Below are 18,571 nucleotides of genomic sequence, written 5' to 3' on the forward strand. Positions count from 1 at the left end.
ACTCATGGCACTACCTCCTCCATCTATGGCCAGCTCCCCAGGTGTCACTAGCCCTGATGATGTCAGAGTTTGACATGCCCCTTTGGATATTAACCTTCTCACCTAGAGAGCCCCACCCCTTTGTGGCTTTCTCCAGAGGTTCAGCATGACTCACAGTATGAGTTTTCTCCCATGGCAGAGATGTGGCCTTCTAGGTGGCCTTCTGAGTCACTCTCGGATGGGGCAATGACCACTAACAGTTGACTTTGGGTTCCCCTATTCCACTACGTGTTGAGACAGAATTCCATTTTGTGATGGTGATTATGACACGGACACAGACGGGGGCTGGAAGAAAACCAAATACTAACTAGTAAGAGCAGTAAGGGGAGAGTGAATTATAGAATATATGATGGAGGGGGAAGGGGAACTGATCATGGCTGTCGCTGTTACCCTGGGGCAATCCCAGGTGTGGTTAGGCTAGACGTGTGGTGAGAGAAATTGTGGAAAACGTCTTTTATCTACCCAGTTGCTTTACAAACCATTTTCCCCCCACAATCAGCTAGGAAGAAACACAATGCGGAAGGGGATTTTGGCATTGGGCTTTGTTGTGCAGTTCAGAAATGCTGTCTACCAGATAACAAAGTCCTCCTTTCCCTTTCAGACAACAGGAACGATGGAATCATTCCAATTGATCTCTTCTCATTTTTTTTTGCCACAAATATTACAAGGTCATAAATAAACAATAGCTTATAAACTCATAAAAAGAAAAGAACACACCAAGAGTTTTTACCGGGTAAGCACTAAGCGTTTTTTCCTTCCCCTGATTTTGATTTGAGAAGGGGCACAAGATCCTGGAAGAACACTGACATAGGAATCATATGACTTGTAAAAGATAACTGGGTCATATTAAAAATTTTAGGTCATTTTGAGCAGAAGTTGATTCCAGACGGGCTGTGCCAGACTGGAAGCGGTTAGGAGCACTACCAACAGCATCTTGCGAAGGGACTTTTACAGAGAAAAGGCAGAAGCAAAACAAGGAAAATAAGAAAAATATTGATCAGCAATGGCTTAAAGCCTAGCTGGCTGCTGTGGCTGGTTGTCCCTAGGCTTGGACGTCCCAACCTTGAGGTGTTATAGGCTTAGATTTTGGCTTAAGATGACATTAGAAACCCTTAGTCTAATGGCCTCCTTGTTTAATCAATTTAACATGATCCAGGTCCCTACTCTGTCCTTAACTAAGCCCATCACCTCTGGTGGCCTCAGTTTGCTCATTAACAGAATGTGAGGTTAGACAGATAATTCTGAGGGCAGACTCGACTGCCCCCCGTCAGTCAGTGCGGGATGGTACTGCACCCTGAACTCCTCTAGCATGCATTCTTAATACACCCTACCCCATTCTGTGGCTACTAACACACACATTTCGACGAGGCTTAGATCTAGACAGAAGGCTGGATTCATGTATTAGATTTTCAAAAATATTTTCTTATTTTGAAGATTTCAAACATATTGAACAAAACAGTAACAGATTAAAACTCCAGGTACCTATCACTCCAAATGAAAATTTAACATTTTGTAATATTTGTTTCAATTTTTTAAAAAATTAAAAATTATTATGGTTTTCCTATCCTCCTTAGAGGTAACTGCTACCTTGAGGTTGGTAAGTATTAGTTCTGTCCATATTATAATGCACTGAATACCTGCAGATGTATCCATGCAAAACAGAGTGTTGTTTCTTGCATTTAAAATTTTATATAGTGTCAAACTGTTTATATCAATCTGCAACTTGCTTCTTGCTCTTAAATTTACAATTTTGAGACTTATCCATATCGATACTCCAGGACCCATGATGTAGTTCTAATTCATCCATTTCAACTGTCATACAGAATTTCACAGTATAGACATCCTATAATTTATTTATTCACCTGTTTGATGGCCATGTAGGGTATTTCCATTTTTTAATTATGACAAATGATGCTGCTGTGAACATTTTGTGCATGTCTCCTCGTGCACCTGTGCAAGAATTTCTCTAAAGCACATACACAGGGGTGGAATTTCTGGGGTGCAGTGAAGGAAAAGATTCAACTTCACCATGATTTGACAAAATGTTCTTCAGAGCAGGTATACCAAATAATCCTCCCAAGAGTTGCTGACTTCTCCCTGGATTCTTGTTGAACTCGGCACTATAAAACTTGGAACCTGCTCCCAGTCCGACAGGTATAACATGTTACCCCATTGTGGCGTTAATGTGCATTTGCATATTCATGTATTTCTTGTCCATTTAGATTTCTTTTCCTGGGAATTTTATATGCTCCTATCTGCATCAATCAGAGTCCCAGCAGGAAATAGATGGCATACTCAAATTAGAAATAATTTAAAGGGACTGTTTACAAAGGTGAAGGCAAGGTTTTTTTTTTTTTATGGTTAAGGGACTCTACTAGTTCTAGTTTGCTATAAATGTTTTTATTTTTTATTTGTTGAGAGAGAATGACATCTGTTTCATATCATTTTAAAGGTCTCCTTTCTTTTCCTTTCCACTTTACTCCTGGCAGTAGGATTGTGCAAATGGTTCTGGGACAGCAGGCGTGTTTGAATTATCCCTCCAAAAAGGGTACCACCAGTTGAGTATCCAAGAAAAATCCCTCAATCCTGCTTTCTTCATTTGCAAAATATGTTGTGCATCTTTTCAAAAGGGTGATATTACCACCCTCTCATGTAGAGTATTTCTATTCATTCATTTGAAATTATCTCTCTCTCTTCCTTCTACTTTTCCTCCTTCCTTCCTTTCCTCTTTGAAGTCAGTCAAACTTGGGTCCAAATTCCAGCTCTGTCACTTAGCCTCTCCAAGCTACAATCATGCTACAATAGCTTCCTTGTCTGTAGGAGAGTAATAGTCTCTACCATGAACATACATAATACATATGCATAGACACATACACAGACATACGACTAACAAACACATGCAAACTGGGCACACAGCAGATACTCAGCAAATGGTCCCTCTTTGTTGCTGCTATGGTTAAGCACCTACTACATGCATAGAACAGGCACCAAGGATAGGAGATAAATAAGGCAGAGAGTCCGCTTTACAGAAGCATTTAGACTTCCTTATGGACCAAGAAGTACAATGATGTGTTCTAGTCACCAAGACAAAAGTCTGCAGAAGGTGAAAATGGAGATGAAGGGAGGAAACTGGGAGGACGTCCATAACGATCTTTAAGAGGAGATGACAGTGAAGCAAAAGCTAATGAACAGGTATCTCCCAGGCAGATGGGAGAGGGGCTTCTCCAAGCAGAGACAGCAGTATGAGCAAAGCAGTATGTGTGAAGTAGCCCATCATACTTAGAAGCAAGCAGTTTGGTACATACAGTGCAAGTCAGGAGAAGGATGGTTGGGAAAATGTGAAGTAGGAAAGAGGGGGTGGGTAGAGGCTTTTAAATGATATTATATGGAAAATGCATTTTGAATAAAGTCCTGTACACATGAAAAGCTACTGAAGAGTTCAGAGTAATATAATCTGACTTGCATTTTGGAAAAAAATTATTCTAGCATCATTTGGCAAACTAAAAGGATTTGCAGAGTGTTTAAGGGTCTCTGCTCCGTGGACTGACAGAGTTGGAATCCTTGGTCTCCCCACTTACTAGTTTTGTCAATTTTGGCAATTTATTTAACCTCCCCAAGCCTTAATGCCTCTCTCTGTAAAATGGAAATAATTATACAGTTATCTCATAGAGTTGTTGGAAGATTTGATGACATAATTCACACAAAGCACTCGCAGAAAGCCTGGCATCTAGTCATCAAAGTTGGGGAGTAGAACCCCAGGAGCCTTCCTGAGTCTGTGAGTCTCTGGACCCGACCTGCTCTAGCCCAGAGGAGAACTGACTCTTTTGAATTGCCCCAGTCCTCTGTATCAAGGTCGACACTACTCCAGGTTGGTTATGGGCCTGAGTTAATTCTGGAAAGGAAAACACAAAATAAAACAGAAATAAAAGACAATATCAATTGACAGAGTTTACGATCTCTTTGTGTGATGGAACAGAATGTACTAAAAAAGATTTCAGAATATTTAAAATGCAAAGATGCCAAGTGGGCATAATACTAAGTGGAAGGACATTAAGAGAATGAATACAGTTAATGTGACCTCTCTCTGGGAACCACTGCCGGATGAGTCAGTCATGGACATTGTGTAATTCATCTTTATGACTTGCATCCAAGGAAAATGCTCAGCGCCGGGCTAAATATTCCATCTTGAACATCTAAATTCAAGACCAGTGAATGGCCTTCCTATCCATAATGGCCTGGTCCTTGCTGCAGAATGGGAATCCTGGAGAAAGGATGGAAGTAGAAGAATGGAAATGGTGTAATTGGAAATACTTCTCTTCCTGGCATTTCTTCTCTAGTCTGGTATTCACCCTATTCCAACAGACGTTAACATGGCTCACAGTTCTTTGGAAAATTTATAGGCATTTCCACCACGAAGCTCAGTTAGCTTGAATGGTATTGGAAATTTTGTCTGGAGAATAAAGTTTTAAGAGAAATTATTTCCAATGGTTCTAGGAGAGAAGAATAGATGCCCCTGAAGAAACTGATGTAAATCTGTATTTCTGCACATTATAGTTGGTCAGTCTCCTGCCAGAACAGGAACTTCAGGGATGCCCTCAGACTCCAGCTAATACCTGTGTGTGTCTGCTAAACAACTGGAGCCTCTTTGACAATGACCCTCAGACAGGATGATTTGCCTACTGGTTTGGGCTCCCGTCAGGATGTGCTTCTTTTGAGTTTTTGTGGGAGACTATTTTTGTTTTGTTTTGTTTTATTTTTCAAAGTGAAGTGAAATCATTCAAGGAAAAGAGAGTCAGAGCATGTATATACGCGTGTGGTTGCAGACAGGGACAGATTCTGAACAGGGTGCCCCTCAACTCATACATCTTGTGCAAACGTGTACAGCTGGGCAAGGTCTATGATCTTGGGCAAGTCCCTTTGCCTCTTTAGCTTCAGATCCTCATGCTAAAAAAACGGGGTTGGGTCAGCAGGTTCCTAAATCCCCTTTCAGTTTCAAAGGCTATGAATTTCTCTTATTTGCCACTGCTTATAGATGCTTAAAATCAAACAAAAATCTACATTTATTTTCTAAGAAATGTATTTACCAGCTTCACAAAAAGGAATCAAAGAATAGAAAACAGGAACAGCAACTCTACTGAAAAAGATTTTTACTTGTTAAGGGTGAATGGGATAATGTAAGGCAAATATGTCCTTGGATGAAAATTTATAGAGACAGTGATTCTTACAGGATGGGGAATAAAGGAAGGGGTGGGGTGGGGTGAGGGCAAACCATGCCTGTAGGTTAAATCTGGCACACTGTCTGTTTTCAGCAGAGAAGTCACGGACGAAGATCTGCGTTTTGGAGAATTCCTTCCAGCACAGTGAAGGATGTTGACTGGATGGGAAAGACAGATCAGTGTGAAGGGGATCCTTGGAGTAAGGGCAAGAAATAGAAAGAGCCTGGACCTGGGCAACAGCCACCTTGCCTTACAACTGAAATTTTACTGGAACGTGGCCAAGTTCATCCATTTAGATTTTGTCGACAGAGTCAGAGCTGAGTCGTTGCCATAGAGACCACATAGCCCATAAAGCCTAAAATGTTTATTTTTTGATTCTTGACAGAAAAGTTGGCCAACCCCTACTTTAGGAAATCAAAGTAGTTTCTCTGAATGAGTATTCGTGGAGCTCCTTGGATTCAAGAGTGCTTTACTTGGGGAAGAGTTTGGGAAGCTCCCTCCAACCTGATGACTCAGCAAGGATCATGTCTTGACTCTACTTTTCATGGGTGTGGTCATTGCATCTCGAATTCTGACTCACACTGGCTTTTCAGGGGGCTCTAGAGTTCTAACTGATTCCATGCAACAAACACCTTTTTTTCTGGAATGATATCAGACATTTTAGGTGAGAGAGCTTTTGGAGCAGGGGATTTAAGTCTTTCTTGAAGAAAGTGTCCAGCTACATGCTGCTGTGATGCAGAAGACCAGCCCTGGTGAAGGATGTGGCCAAGGGGGTGGCTGGTGTAAGGCAGGGTGGCTGCTGCTTTTGTCCAAGCCTTTATCATTTCTTGCCCTGACTCCCAGGATCCCTTTAATTTTATTTCTTTTAATTTTTAATTTTAACTTCCTTCTGTCCCCCTTCACATACCCTCTGGCTGATCCTAAATTCCATCAGGGCAGGATCTGAGTGCAATTTCTGTTTTTGTCCACTGTCGTCCTCTTCCTTTTTTTTTTTTTTTTTAAATAACAAAGATGCTGAAGGTGTTGTCTGCTAGACAGGGAAGGGCCCCCATCTGTCTCACTGATTTCTGTATTGCCAAGGCCAGTAATGCTGGTATAGAGTATGCCTTCAAACACAGAGTGAATGAATGAATAAATAAACAAATGCTGTTTTCTTTAATTAAAACTATTTTTAAACTAAAAAAGGGTTGAAACAAAATTTGTATTTAGCTTAAAGGATATTGTCATAAAGATAAAAGAAAAAAGATTCTGAGAAACTTGGGTTCTAGTCCAAGATCTGCAGCTATGTGACATCAAGGAAGTTACTTTCAAGTCCCAGTTTCTTCATATGTTTAAAAAAAAAAAGAAAGAAAGAAAAGGAAAGTAGTCTCCAGGAACTTTAAATTCCTTTCCAGCTTTAATGTTCTTATTTGGTTTTGATTCTCTCTCTAAGTCTTCTTTTGATGCCTCATGCCAACTAGCTACAGCATCAGGATACCTTAAATATCACAATGAGTCAAACAGGAATTTGTCCTTTGGAAAGTTTTAATAGAAGTCTTAGAAGGGGCTTAGAGAAGGGAAGGTGGTTCCTAATTAATTTGAATTTTATGGTGATCACAGGCAAAAGTATTAGAAAAGTATACTAGCTTAGGGGAAATGGGTGAGAGAAAGAAAAAAAATTAGAGCGTGAGTGTGAAGACAATGGGATAACACATCAGTTTCTCCCATGACTATCTTTTCACATATGCAGGTGACCCGACACTCCCAAGTGTAAATTAGGAGTTCAACTCGTGGTGGGTGGGGGGTGTATTAAACATCTACACTTTCCAATTTTGGAAAAGATAAGTCTCTTAGTCTCCCCACTTTCTCTTTCTCCTCCCACTTCCCTCTACTTCATTTATTTTTTTCCAGGGTGACTCCATACAGTCCAGAGTATTGTCCGCTCAGCTTCTACATCTCTGGTCCATTTAGTGCATATTCCATTTAATGAGGGTTCAAAGATTAATAAGGCAAATACATTAAAATGCTCTTGGCTTAGTAGAAAGGCCTTTTCAGCTGGCTGGGAAGTTATGATTCTGTGCAACTCAGGGACTCCCAGGAGAAGGGCCAGTGCTCCATTTACTGGGCCTTTCCCTGACTGTGTCTGTGCTCCAGGCCACAAGGGCACTTCCCTCGTGAGACAGTGGGGAGGAGCCATTTTGCTTCCATAGCGTGTGAAATTTCCAGCAGATTTTATTTTAGAAAAGATCAAGGCTCTAAAGAAGAAAGAGCCTTGACTGGCAGACGGCCCCATAAATCCATAATCCATACTGTCTGTGCACTTGGTATTCAGTGGGAGGCCCCTTCACAGTTTTAATTGTCAGGATCATTTCCTATTAAGAGAAAGTAGCTCTTCAGAAGATCCATTTCCCACCATTAAAAGAAACCAGTCAATCAATAGGAATAAAAAAAAAGTAATAAACTGATAGGCTTTATTTTTTAGAGCAGTTTTGTCTTTATGGAAAAACTTAGGAGAAAACAGGGAGCATACTCATATTTCCCCCTGCCATGCCTGCTGATTTTCCCTATTAACATCTTGCATTAACTCTACTTGTTACAGCTGATGAATGAATATTGATACATTATGTTAAATAAAGTCCATACTTTGCATTAGGGTTCACTCTTGTGTTGTACTGTTTGTTCTATGGCTTTTGACAAATGTAATGACATGTGTCTACCATTACAGAATCATACAGAGTTGTTCCACTGCCCTAAAAAATCCCTTGTGCTCTGTCTCCTTATCCCCCTCTCTTTTTCTCCCTCCCCCTGAGCCCTGACAACCACTTTTTACTGTCTCTACAGATCTGCCTTTTCCATAATGTTCTATAGTTGGAATTATACAGTACATAGCCTTTTCAAACTGGCTTCTTTCACTTAGCTGTATGATTTGAGGTTCCTCCAGGTCTTTTGTGGCTTGATAACTCATTTCTTTTTATACCTGAATATTCCATTGTATGAATATTCCACAGTCTGCTTATCCATTCATCTTATGAAGGACATCTTGACTGCTTTCAAGTTTTGGCAATTATGAATAACGATACTGTAAGCATTAGTGTGCTGGCTTTTATGTGGATATAAGTTTTCAACTCATTTGAGTAAATATCAAGGAGTGCAATCGCTGGATTATATAGTAAGAATATACTTAGCTTTGTAAGAACCTGTCAAGCTGTCTTCCAAAGTGGCTGTACCATTTTGCATTTCCGCCAGCAGTCAATGAGAGTTCCTGTTGCTCCATTTCCTCACCAGAATTTGGTGTTGTGTGTGTTCTGGATCTGGGCCATTCTAACAGACATATAGTGGTATCTCACTGCACTTTTAATTTGCAATTCCCTAAGGACAAATGATGTTAAGCATCTCTTCATAAGCTTTTTTGCCATTTGTATATCTTTATGATGAGGTGTCTATTAAGATTTTTTGCCCATTTTAAAACTGGATTGTTTGTTTTCTTCCTGTTGACATTAAGAGTACTTTGTATGCTTTGACCAGTAGGTTTTAATGAGCTCCTTCTGCTGTGACTATACTCATGGGAGCTACAGAGTGTACAAAGTATATCCTGCCCTCATTGGGCTCATCAAGTAGCTGAAAATCAGCACCAAAATTAACATACATCAAACAGAGAAGAGCACAAAACAATAGGTAATTAGTCACTGTAAACACATTAATTTTAGTTTGTGAGCTACAATATGAAGTCTGTAGATCTATTTTATAGTCTTTTAAGTAGAGTGGAGTGTCATGAGTTGTTTTGTTTTGTTTTTTTTGCATATTTCATGGTTTTCTAGATCGCTTTCCTCTACTCCACACTCATAAATTGGCAATTTAGAGGCTAGCGTTTGATGTTATTGGTGGAAGAGCACTCATTTTTAGACATTTTCTAAAACCTGTCTTATAATAAAAGTTTATTTCAGGCTTCCAGACAGAGAGTTTTATATTTAATATCCTGGGTTATGTCAGTGAAAGCTGATAAGATTTTTCAATTAGTGAGTATTTTTGTTTGTTTTGGTTTGTTGTTGTTGTTGTTTGTTTTTCTGAGAAAGGTGACCTTGAAAAAGGAAAGCAAGGCTAGGAAAGGGGCATCCTGCTGATCTTAAAAGGGAGAAAATCAGAAATGTCTGCCCCGCTGATATTATAAAAGAAAAAAAAGATTTCTTGGAAAACCTTCTCTCCTGTCCTATTAAGGCAATAAGGTGAACTTAGCGGAAACTGAATGGCAGCACTTAACCAACCTTCTCTTCCAGGAATAACAATCCATCACATTGGCTTAGCACTTCCCAATTCCCAAAGCATTATTTCATTTATCCTCACCCTATGTAGCAATGATTATGAGTTTAGTTTTATACATGGGAACACAGTCTAAGAAAGGCCAAGGGATTTGTTGAAGAATGTACCACAGATTTCGTCTTGAACTAGGGTATTTGACTCTGAGTCCAATGCTCTAGAGTGAAGTTCTGTCTTTGTCTTAAGGTCTGGGTTTACCACTGAGGATCACTACCTAAGCATCACTAAGTGATGCTGCCTCAAAAAGAGGAAGTCTAGATCACTAAATCATGTTTTGATTGTGCCTTATAGTTAGCTCTAGTAGACCTACTTGTTTATATTAATTATGTCTGTCATATTTATTTGTAGGCAGATTCCTATATTGAATTCATGGACTTAAAGGACTTTTCAGATTTAGTATAACCAAAGATATAGAAAATATTCATTGGCTATATTAAGTGAAATTAAGTGAAAAAAAACAAAACAAAATGACTAGATGACCCTAATTTTGCTGTGTAAACATGTACTATACTTAAGAAATAATATTGGAAAATTATAAACAAAAAAGTTAATAGATACAATGTCTGGGTGATAGGATTATGGATAATTTTAAATGATTTGTTTTTCACATTTTTTATTTTCCACATTTTCTACAATGACATGTTAATTTTGTAATAACATGTTACTTTTGTAATTAGGGCAAAGATAAAAGATAAATCAATGTCATTAAAAGTTACTATAACCTTCTCTGCTGGAAGTGGGCTGACGTTAGCTGGGAGCCAACATTTCTATCATCCTTCTCTATGGGAAGAAGCCATGATGAGGAAACAAAATGGGAAATCTGGTGACTGAGCAGCAGAGGCACGTCCATCCGGTCCTTGCCTCCCCAGGACTCCTCAGGGCAACATCGAAGTCAAACTGTGTTGGGTGGAGATTTTACCCAACACTTAGGAAGCGAAATTGTTGGATGGTGAGTTTAAGTCAGGTCTAAACATAACTAGAGAAACAAAATTCACTTTCAAAAGGCAGAAGGCAAGAGTAGACACACAGCCAGATACTCAGCAAGGGCTGAGCAAAACTGGAAGAAGGCAGGGGGCAAAAAATAGGAGCAAAACTGGCAGGAAAATGAGGAGGTTTGGGCAATTGCTGTGAGCAGACCTGCAGTGCCTGCAGGGCCTCTGGCAGAGCTGGCTGGTTGGGTATCTTGTCCTTGGGCTGGGATGGGGGAGAGGGAAACATTCTGTCTAAGAGGCAAGACCACAGGCTTGTGTGTCATGAAACTGGATATAAACCTATACATACTATATATTAATAATATATGCATATAATGTAATTAAGACAATCCATTTGCAATTATCAAAAGCCTTTGCTGGAAGAGACTTGAGTCCTAGGTATTGTAATTTGAGGGATAGAGGAAATCATGCCATTAGAGATTTATTACCATGTGTTAAAATTCTGGCTATCCAGGAGTTCTCTTAGGAGGATTTAATGTTCACTGTTTTAACTCTGTCAAGCCCCCTTCTGGCACAGTGCGAAATAATCTTCCCACCCAAATTCATGCCCTCTGATTCCTTCTCTCGTTCTCTACAGAAGTTACTGATTTGCCACTTTGATTGGTTGTTCATGTTCATGTCCCACTGCTTCCCAAGAGTACGTGTACTTCATTAAAAAGCTTAAAAATGGATAACCAAAAATCCTAACCCCAAATAAGCACTCTCTAATGGCATAAATTTTATCTATTCTGAAAGAGACACTAAAGGGCTTTTTATCAGGTCTTACCAAGTCATAGTACACAAGACGACTCATTCTGTTGCAACGAAGTGTGTTACAGCTCAGTTGTGACAGCAACCTGGATCCGGGCAAGAGACCAAGCAGCACTCAGAGAGTTGGAGAACTCAGGTTTATTACACCGGCAGGCCCAGAGGAGTTAACACTCCAAGCTCTGGACCCCGTCTGTGGGTCTACACAAGCTTTCATAGGCTGCCAGTCTACACTTTGCAACATCATATGCAAATAAGGTGTAACAAAGTTGAATAATTAAGAACAAGCTTTGCAGAAATGGACCAATCAGGAGTGATAGAAATGGACCAACCAGGAGTGAGCTCCATGCAAATGAGGTGCTACAAATGGACCAATCAGGAGTTATCTCAGGGAACCAATAGAATCTTAGGGGTAAGTTCCACTTTTCTAGAAGTTTCAGAGACAAAAAACAAGATAATGCTGTCGGGCCAGGGAACCGGATGGTGCTGGCAGGAGAGTAGTGGCCCTGCCTGGGGGTCCTGCCGGTTGTTTTCATGGGGCTTCCCACCTCAATTCAAGGCCTCTGGTCCTGGGCAAAGCACACACTTGCTCTGTATCCTTAAAGGCACCACTTAGTTCCTAACCATGTTTGGTTCAGCACACATTTAAGAAACTTGCTCAAACCTATTCATCTTATTACAGCTATCCTTAGTGTCTGGGAGCCAACACTCTTCTAATTGTCTGGAGCTCTATGATCTTTGTCCAATTAACATACACAAAGTTTTAAGAACTTTTTATTGATGGAAAATATGACTCATGGTGGTTTGCTATATACTGTATTGTTCTGAGGTCCTGTTACCCAAAGATCTTAAGTTCCTTAGGAGTACCTGGGTTCTAATGGCTTTTTTCTACTATTGGTCCATAAATAGAAAGTGCATTTATTTTTGCCATAGAAAGTTTTTCTTAAATCATGAGTTTCAACTCTAGAGAAAGAAAGAGTTTCATGATAGCCAGAAGACAGGTCCAGAACTGGAAGAATTTTTGAGTGTCTTTGATGAAAGCCTCCACCCCCACCTGGCTCCCTCTACTCACAACAAAATGAGGGAATCTTTTGACCCTGCGGGTGCCAGAGAGAAATCATAATGTTTCCCTTGACTTGCCATTCCACTTACTTTGAACAGAGGCCACGAACAGGGCAAATAAAAATGCTGCTGTTTAGACTCTCTTGCCTAGAGCAGGAAATAGATCTACTCAATGGAACTTCTGCCCACGGAATTGAGCATTGCTGCTGAACAGTACATGGATAAGAAGCGAGATGAGTGGGCACAGTCAAGCCTTGGTCATTCAAGCACTGGCTCTGCAAAGTACGAACTAGCTGAATCCCAGTTTCCCCTCCTCCTCCAAGTGGCTGACTTTCAGCTACAGATCCCAACAATTTCTTCCAAGTTCATACTTCTTCCTTGAAAGTTCTGACCGGGGAGAGGAAGAGCTTTTCCTAAAGCTGTCATGACTGAGTGTATCCTTTTAGGGCTGAATTCAAATCTAATCTCTCCCAGGAGGCTTTTCCATCCCTTGAGCAGAATATCTAAATGCAATTGTTTAAAGTCTTTGCTAGAAGAGACCCAAGTCCTATGTATTCAGTTTCTGGTACATAGAAGTCCCTATTATGATTATTTGTGTGTATATACATTTTCTATACCAGAGTGTAAGCTTTTGCAGAAAGCAAACAGATTTGGGGGGAACTAAAATTGAGTGCTTAAAAAAAGGGGATTTTGTTAATAACTTCAGAGAGTAACTTTTTATTTCAGAAACTCTGTAGCTCACTAAGAGGCTGCCTACGAAGACTCTAGGCTAAATTTTTGGGGTTTGGAGGATGCTTCATCACACAAGTAGAGAAGAAGTGATCCCAGAAGTGTTTCTTCCACCCAGGGCAACGAGGGACGATTTTTTAGAATGTTGCTGGCAGGTCTGAGGAGAGAGTTTGTGTATTTTGTGTTATTTTCTTGCTCCCTGAGAGCTGGTCCTGGTGTTTGTGTGTGTGTTTGAAGTCTGCACAGGAAGTTTGGGTTATGAGAGCCTCACTGCTAGATGAATTCCAAGTCCCTGGGAGCACGGGCCAAACCATGGGCCAAGAGCAGTGCAGAATGCTGGCCATTGTGTGAAAAAGTGGGGCAGGAGGGGAGGATGTGTCCTGGCTCAGTGGCAGGGAAGCCAATGGTTTGGGGTCTGGGAGGAAGATGGGTAAGAACACTGTGACAGGGCTATCATTTAGGATTTCCTTAGCTGGCAGAATCTGTCTAACCTCCAAGATACCTGGCCATGACCCAGTGTGGTAAGAACATTACTGTGAGAACCTGGACCACAGTCACTGTGGAAAAAGATGTTGCTTCATTGTGGAAAGATTTTTTACAATCTGCAATTTGCTATAGGCCAGCAATCCTCCCACTGACAGCCTTGAAAAAAATTAAAAATAGATTTAGAGTTTATGCATAATAAAAACTTTATGTGTTATAAAAATTGTTTCTCTGGGACTGCACTCTGATCCTTGTCTGAGCCACATCTTCTGGAGCTTGTGTTTGGTGATGTGTTGATTTAATTTTCTAATCTATGCCAGATGAAATAAATACCTCTATTTTGGATCTGGTAACACAGAGTGGATGGCCAAAGGGATGTGTGATCAAAGGTTGTCCTCCCACGAGGACTAACAGTTGAATGCTGTACTTTAGTGTATTATAGCTTCAAACTGGTTGACTGACGATCATTGGGCAAATGCTTAATGTGGAGACATGTAGTAAAGTAATGTTAAAACAAATAATTCTGACTAGTCATGCATTGGCTTCAGTTGCATATACTTTCATTTGAAGTGGGTCTGCAGAACTCAGAATGTTCCATTTGCAGCATCTTAGTTTGTTAGGATTATACTGACCAAAATTAACTGGGTTTGGCTAACACAGTGAGAACAGCTTAATATTTACTTGATTTTTAAAGTCTTCTGGAGAAACCATACTGAATCAATTCAAATCAGATAAGATGTGTACAGTGTCTGAAAACGAGCTATTCATATTGCCGAATGCCTGGCCCCAAACTCTGCCAATCTCTGATTTTGGAGAGAATTCAAGATTTTTGTCCTTTAAGATGGCTGTGGCCTCCTTGTGTGCACTCTGTTGGAGACCCAGATCCTACGTGCAGTGGTCACCAATCTCCCCAGCATTCCTGCCAGCCATCACCTTACTGAGACCATGCCATTTGATTGGCAGATGTATTCACATCTCCCTTAATGCCCCCGTCCTCATATCTACATAGCTGCGCATGTATCTCTGCTAATTTCAGAGTTACATTACTGAATTTCAAAAAAAAAAAATTACTGAGTTTCAGAAGCTTTTTAAAACTTCACACACTAATGATGCATATGGTAATAGAAACCTATCAGACACAAACCAGCCTTCCTCACACAGGAAAAGGAAATACACTTCAAGTAGGAATACGTGTTGTTTTTTCCAAGGGGTTTGGACCGATTTCTTCAGATACTGCATGTCTGAGGAAAAACCCCAATGGAGAAATGCAAGAAAAATACCTGTATTTCTAAATTGTGGGTTTCAATTCTAAACTGAATGATTTCTGCACATTACATGAAGTAGGAAAACAGAGACAGCAGAGAACTTGAGAAAGATATACGCTGGGAGCAGGCAGTGGATATTAAGTCACAGGTCTATGCAGCCTGGATCCCACTTCCTTCTAAAAATCCCTAACACCAAGGAATTCTAACATAAGTTTACTTCCTTTCTTTGTATAAGTTATTTTGATTTTTAAAAAATTCTAATGAACTAAAGATGATTACTACCGCTGTGCAGTCTGTTTGAAGTGGATATATTAACATAGATAAAGATACCGTAATGCCTGTTATTCAATTAACACAATTGTACGGAAGAGTCCAATTGCAGGGTTAGAAACAGGAGCTTGATTTTTCAACATTTCTGAGCCATCAGCGTTTGTTTAATGGCTATAGCTAACATTTCGCCATTTCCCTTCAGTGGAAAGATCTCTGGCTGTAAATATTTGTCTAACATATATCCACGCACATGCATACACACAGAATTATCCTATATTTTACAGTTTCTATTTTTTTTCTCACTGGTACCATTTCATATGGAAGTCCTTAGAAAATGTCAGCATTAGAACCTAGATTCCTTCAGCATTTTGACCACTTTTTGGTAAGACAGCCTCCCCCAGACAAAACATTCTATAAGGAAGATAAAGAATAAATATCATTTCCAAAGAAGTCATCTAGATTTCAGTTAAAATGTTTTTCCCAGTGCGAATTAAACTGTTTTTAAATCAGTACTCCACTGTGGATGAAAGAAATATAGTTTCTTTAGTAGTGAGACCTAGAAGATTTGAGTGGACTCCTTCATATTAAGCACTGCCTTTAAAATCACTATTATCCTAATTTACCTGTAACATTTCATGTAGGCAGATTCTAACAAGTAATGCAAATTTTCAAAAATGCACAAAAGTAGAGAAAATAATATAATAAACCTTCATGTATCCATCACCAATCTTCAGCAGTTACCAGCATTTTGGGACAGGGTTTTGATTCAGTAATTTGTTAGAGGACATCCTGAAATATAAGAAAGTTGGCTGGCCCACATCATGTACCTATTCTCAGTTCAGGATTCTACTCATTTAATAACAGCACACACACTGGGACAGAACTCTGGAGTAAACTGGAGAGGGATGCTATCTCCAAAGTCTGAAATAGGATGATGGCCAACATAGAGGAAAGAATTCCTGTATTCACTGTTTCATTCACTTAACCTGCAATTACTAAGCACCTGTTGACCAATGCTAGGCACTGTCAGGCGCCATGGAGCAAAGATGCTATCATTGATCCCAACCTTCCAGCAGCTGACAATATAGTAGGTGGTGACACCCAGCCCTATCTCACAGCTGACCCCCACCTTCAAAGAATGGAATGGGCTAGAATAGAAAAGAGAAATCTGTTTCTGGTTTGATGGGAAACTCAAAAACAAAATTTCAAAAAAAAAAAAAACACAAAAATAAGAAAATTACCATAGAAATGACTACAGTTCAGCGGACAGAATAAAGAACTAGCCAGGGCTTTAGTTCAGTGAGTGATATGTGGGTTACAGAATTTCTGCTGAATTGAGTCCAACCATAAACCAACCTATAAGGATTGGACCCAAGCCCTTAAAATGCTAAGGAGGTCTGATAAAGATAAAAATCTTAAGGGTTTTGGGTGTTTTTTGTTTTTGTTTTTTTCTTTTTTTGCGATCCAGAGAGTAAAAGCAAAGTAGGGGCAAAGTAGGGAAGGTTTTACTAACCCTCAGAAGAAAAATTCCTCTAAGACACATAAAGAAAAGAACATGTTTACTTTCTGTGTATGCTTTAAGTAAGCAAATCTTATTTCTATCTTGAGGTATCTTCAATGGAAATGTCCTCTTATCTGCTGAATTAATGAGGAACAGCCTGCAATGTTAAGTAGACGAATGCTTTAAAAAGGACTGGTTTCATGTTGGAGCAAATAGTCGGACAGAGAAAAAAATAAGAAAGAAAAGAATGAGGGGGAAGGCAGAATAAATGCGAATCGAGGGTTCAGGCTATGGTGGATGAGTAAACAGTCTCACTTATACTTACTAGAAAAGCAGTCCTGCAGAGTAGTGAAAAGCATCAACTTGGCAGCTGAAATGCCTGGGTTCAAATTCTGCCTCTACCATTAGTTAGCTGTGTGTTAAGCAAGTTACTTAACTTCTCTGTGCCTCAACTTTTTCATTTGTATAGTGGGGGTAGTAATAGTTCTGCATATAATGAGCTTGTTGGGAGAAATATTTAAAACACATAGGAAGGTACCTGTCATACAGTCAGCAGCATGTAAATGCTTGCTATTTATCAATTTGTCCTTTCTTCATAATTTCACTTATAAACAATCATTCACTCAGATCTAAAACCTCAGTGTAGGCTCCTGCATGTTTGCTTTTTTTGACAAATCTCTAGATAAACAAATTCTATCATATTTTTTTAGAAAGCCCTAGTTAACTCTCAGATAAGGTCTCTGGCCTCTGGTTTCTGTAACCCTCTAATTGTCATGTAAAAAGACATCCCAATAAAAGAGAGAGAGAGAGAGAGAGAGAGAGAGTGAGTGTGTGAGTGTGTGTGTGTGCGTGTGTGTGTGTGTGTCTGTGTGTGCGCACCCATGAGAAAAAGCAAGAGAGAAAGATTGAGAGACTGACAGAACCAAACTTTCTGAAGTTTAGGGAGCAAAACTAGGGCAGAAATAGAAACCACAAGTATGGACATATTCAAACCAGAATTATATAGAAGCTTAGCAAGAAAGTATATCATGTCTTGGTGTGGTTTATCCACAAGTTGGAGCGCTGGGCCAATCCTGGAGATTCCAAGCCTGTTTTCAACCCATAAATTCCTGTGTTTTAGAAGAGCCAAGTGACTCTTCTAAAATGTTGACAGACAGACCAAACTTTCTAAGGTAATGACTCTCTTTTGTGTGCTGCAGAGATGTGGGAACAGGATCACTATTTCTGTTTTGTAGGATGTTGAGACAACAGACCTCCACAAGTTCCTGAACCAGATCTCAGCTTCCCCTGAGGGCCAAGACCTTTCCTAGAGCTATTTTAGGGTATTGTTCAACTTTCATTTTTTTTGCATAGTCAAAAAACCCTTTTTTACTCTAGTAGTTAGAAGAGCATCAATTGTCAAATAGGCCTCAAGATTTATTGCTTGAATGAGGCAGTAAGCAAGCTTCCGCTCCTTGCTGCTAGCAGACCCCTTATTTGCCTGGCTCCACACCCAGCACAACTACCTGAAAAGCTGGGAAGGTGGGCTATGACAATACCTCTTGGGTATCTTTTTGGCCATCCCTTTATAAAGGAACTGGTCTGACATCTCTAAAATTTTTCATTCAGTATCATTTGAGGTTAGGGCAATATCCAATGTATCCAATATCCAGGGGGTTGTCCCAGCTGGTCTTTGGGGAAATTCCACTAAGAGTATTTCTGTTCTGTTCTCTGCGTCAGCATTACCCTGTCCCAGCAGTCCTCTTTTCAAATGCAACTACTCGAACCACTGTAGAACCCTGAAGTGTTAGATTGTTTTCTCTAGGAATCTAGGGAATGAGTCCTTGTGGAGAGAGGGTGTCTAGAAAGGAGGTGCAGTTAAAGGGAAAGAAAGATGCAGAGCGAGTCAAGGGAGCAGGAAGGATCATCTTGCCTACTGGACAGTGCAGTTAGGGGAAGGCAGGATTCTGCCACTAACAAGTTTGCAAGCTTTCA

The 18,571-nt window shown here is 40.0% G+C and overlaps 1 protein-coding gene and 1 long non-coding RNA gene across 3 annotated transcripts in view; one reads left to right on the plus strand and one right to left on the minus strand.

Annotated features, from left to right (window-relative positions):
* Window positions 1-18,571, minus strand: part of PIK3R1 (phosphoinositide-3-kinase regulatory subunit 1) — a 562,158-nt gene that overhangs the window by 233,609 nt on the left and 309,978 nt on the right. Inside the window, exon 1 of one of the 2 annotated variants that reach the window (XM_072958568.1) lies at window positions 155-250. The exons of the other annotated variant lie outside the window; for it this stretch is intronic. The gene's annotated coding sequence lies outside the window, so the exon portion shown is untranslated. Of the gene's footprint in view, window positions 1-154; window positions 251-18,571 lie in introns of those variants that run through there. 2 annotated transcript variants of the gene reach the window in all.
* LOC140695669 (uncharacterized) lies at window positions 2,112-3,986 on the plus strand. Its single transcript, XR_012071420.1, has 2 exons — window positions 2,112-2,193; window positions 3,698-3,986. It is a non-coding gene; the product is annotated as an uncharacterized lncRNA (long non-coding RNA).

Source organism: Vicugna pacos, chromosome 3 (assembly GCF_048564905.1).
Source record: "Vicugna pacos chromosome 3, VicPac4, whole genome shotgun sequence".
In the NCBI taxonomy this organism is placed as follows: Eukaryota; Metazoa; Chordata; class Mammalia; order Artiodactyla; family Camelidae; genus Vicugna; species Vicugna pacos.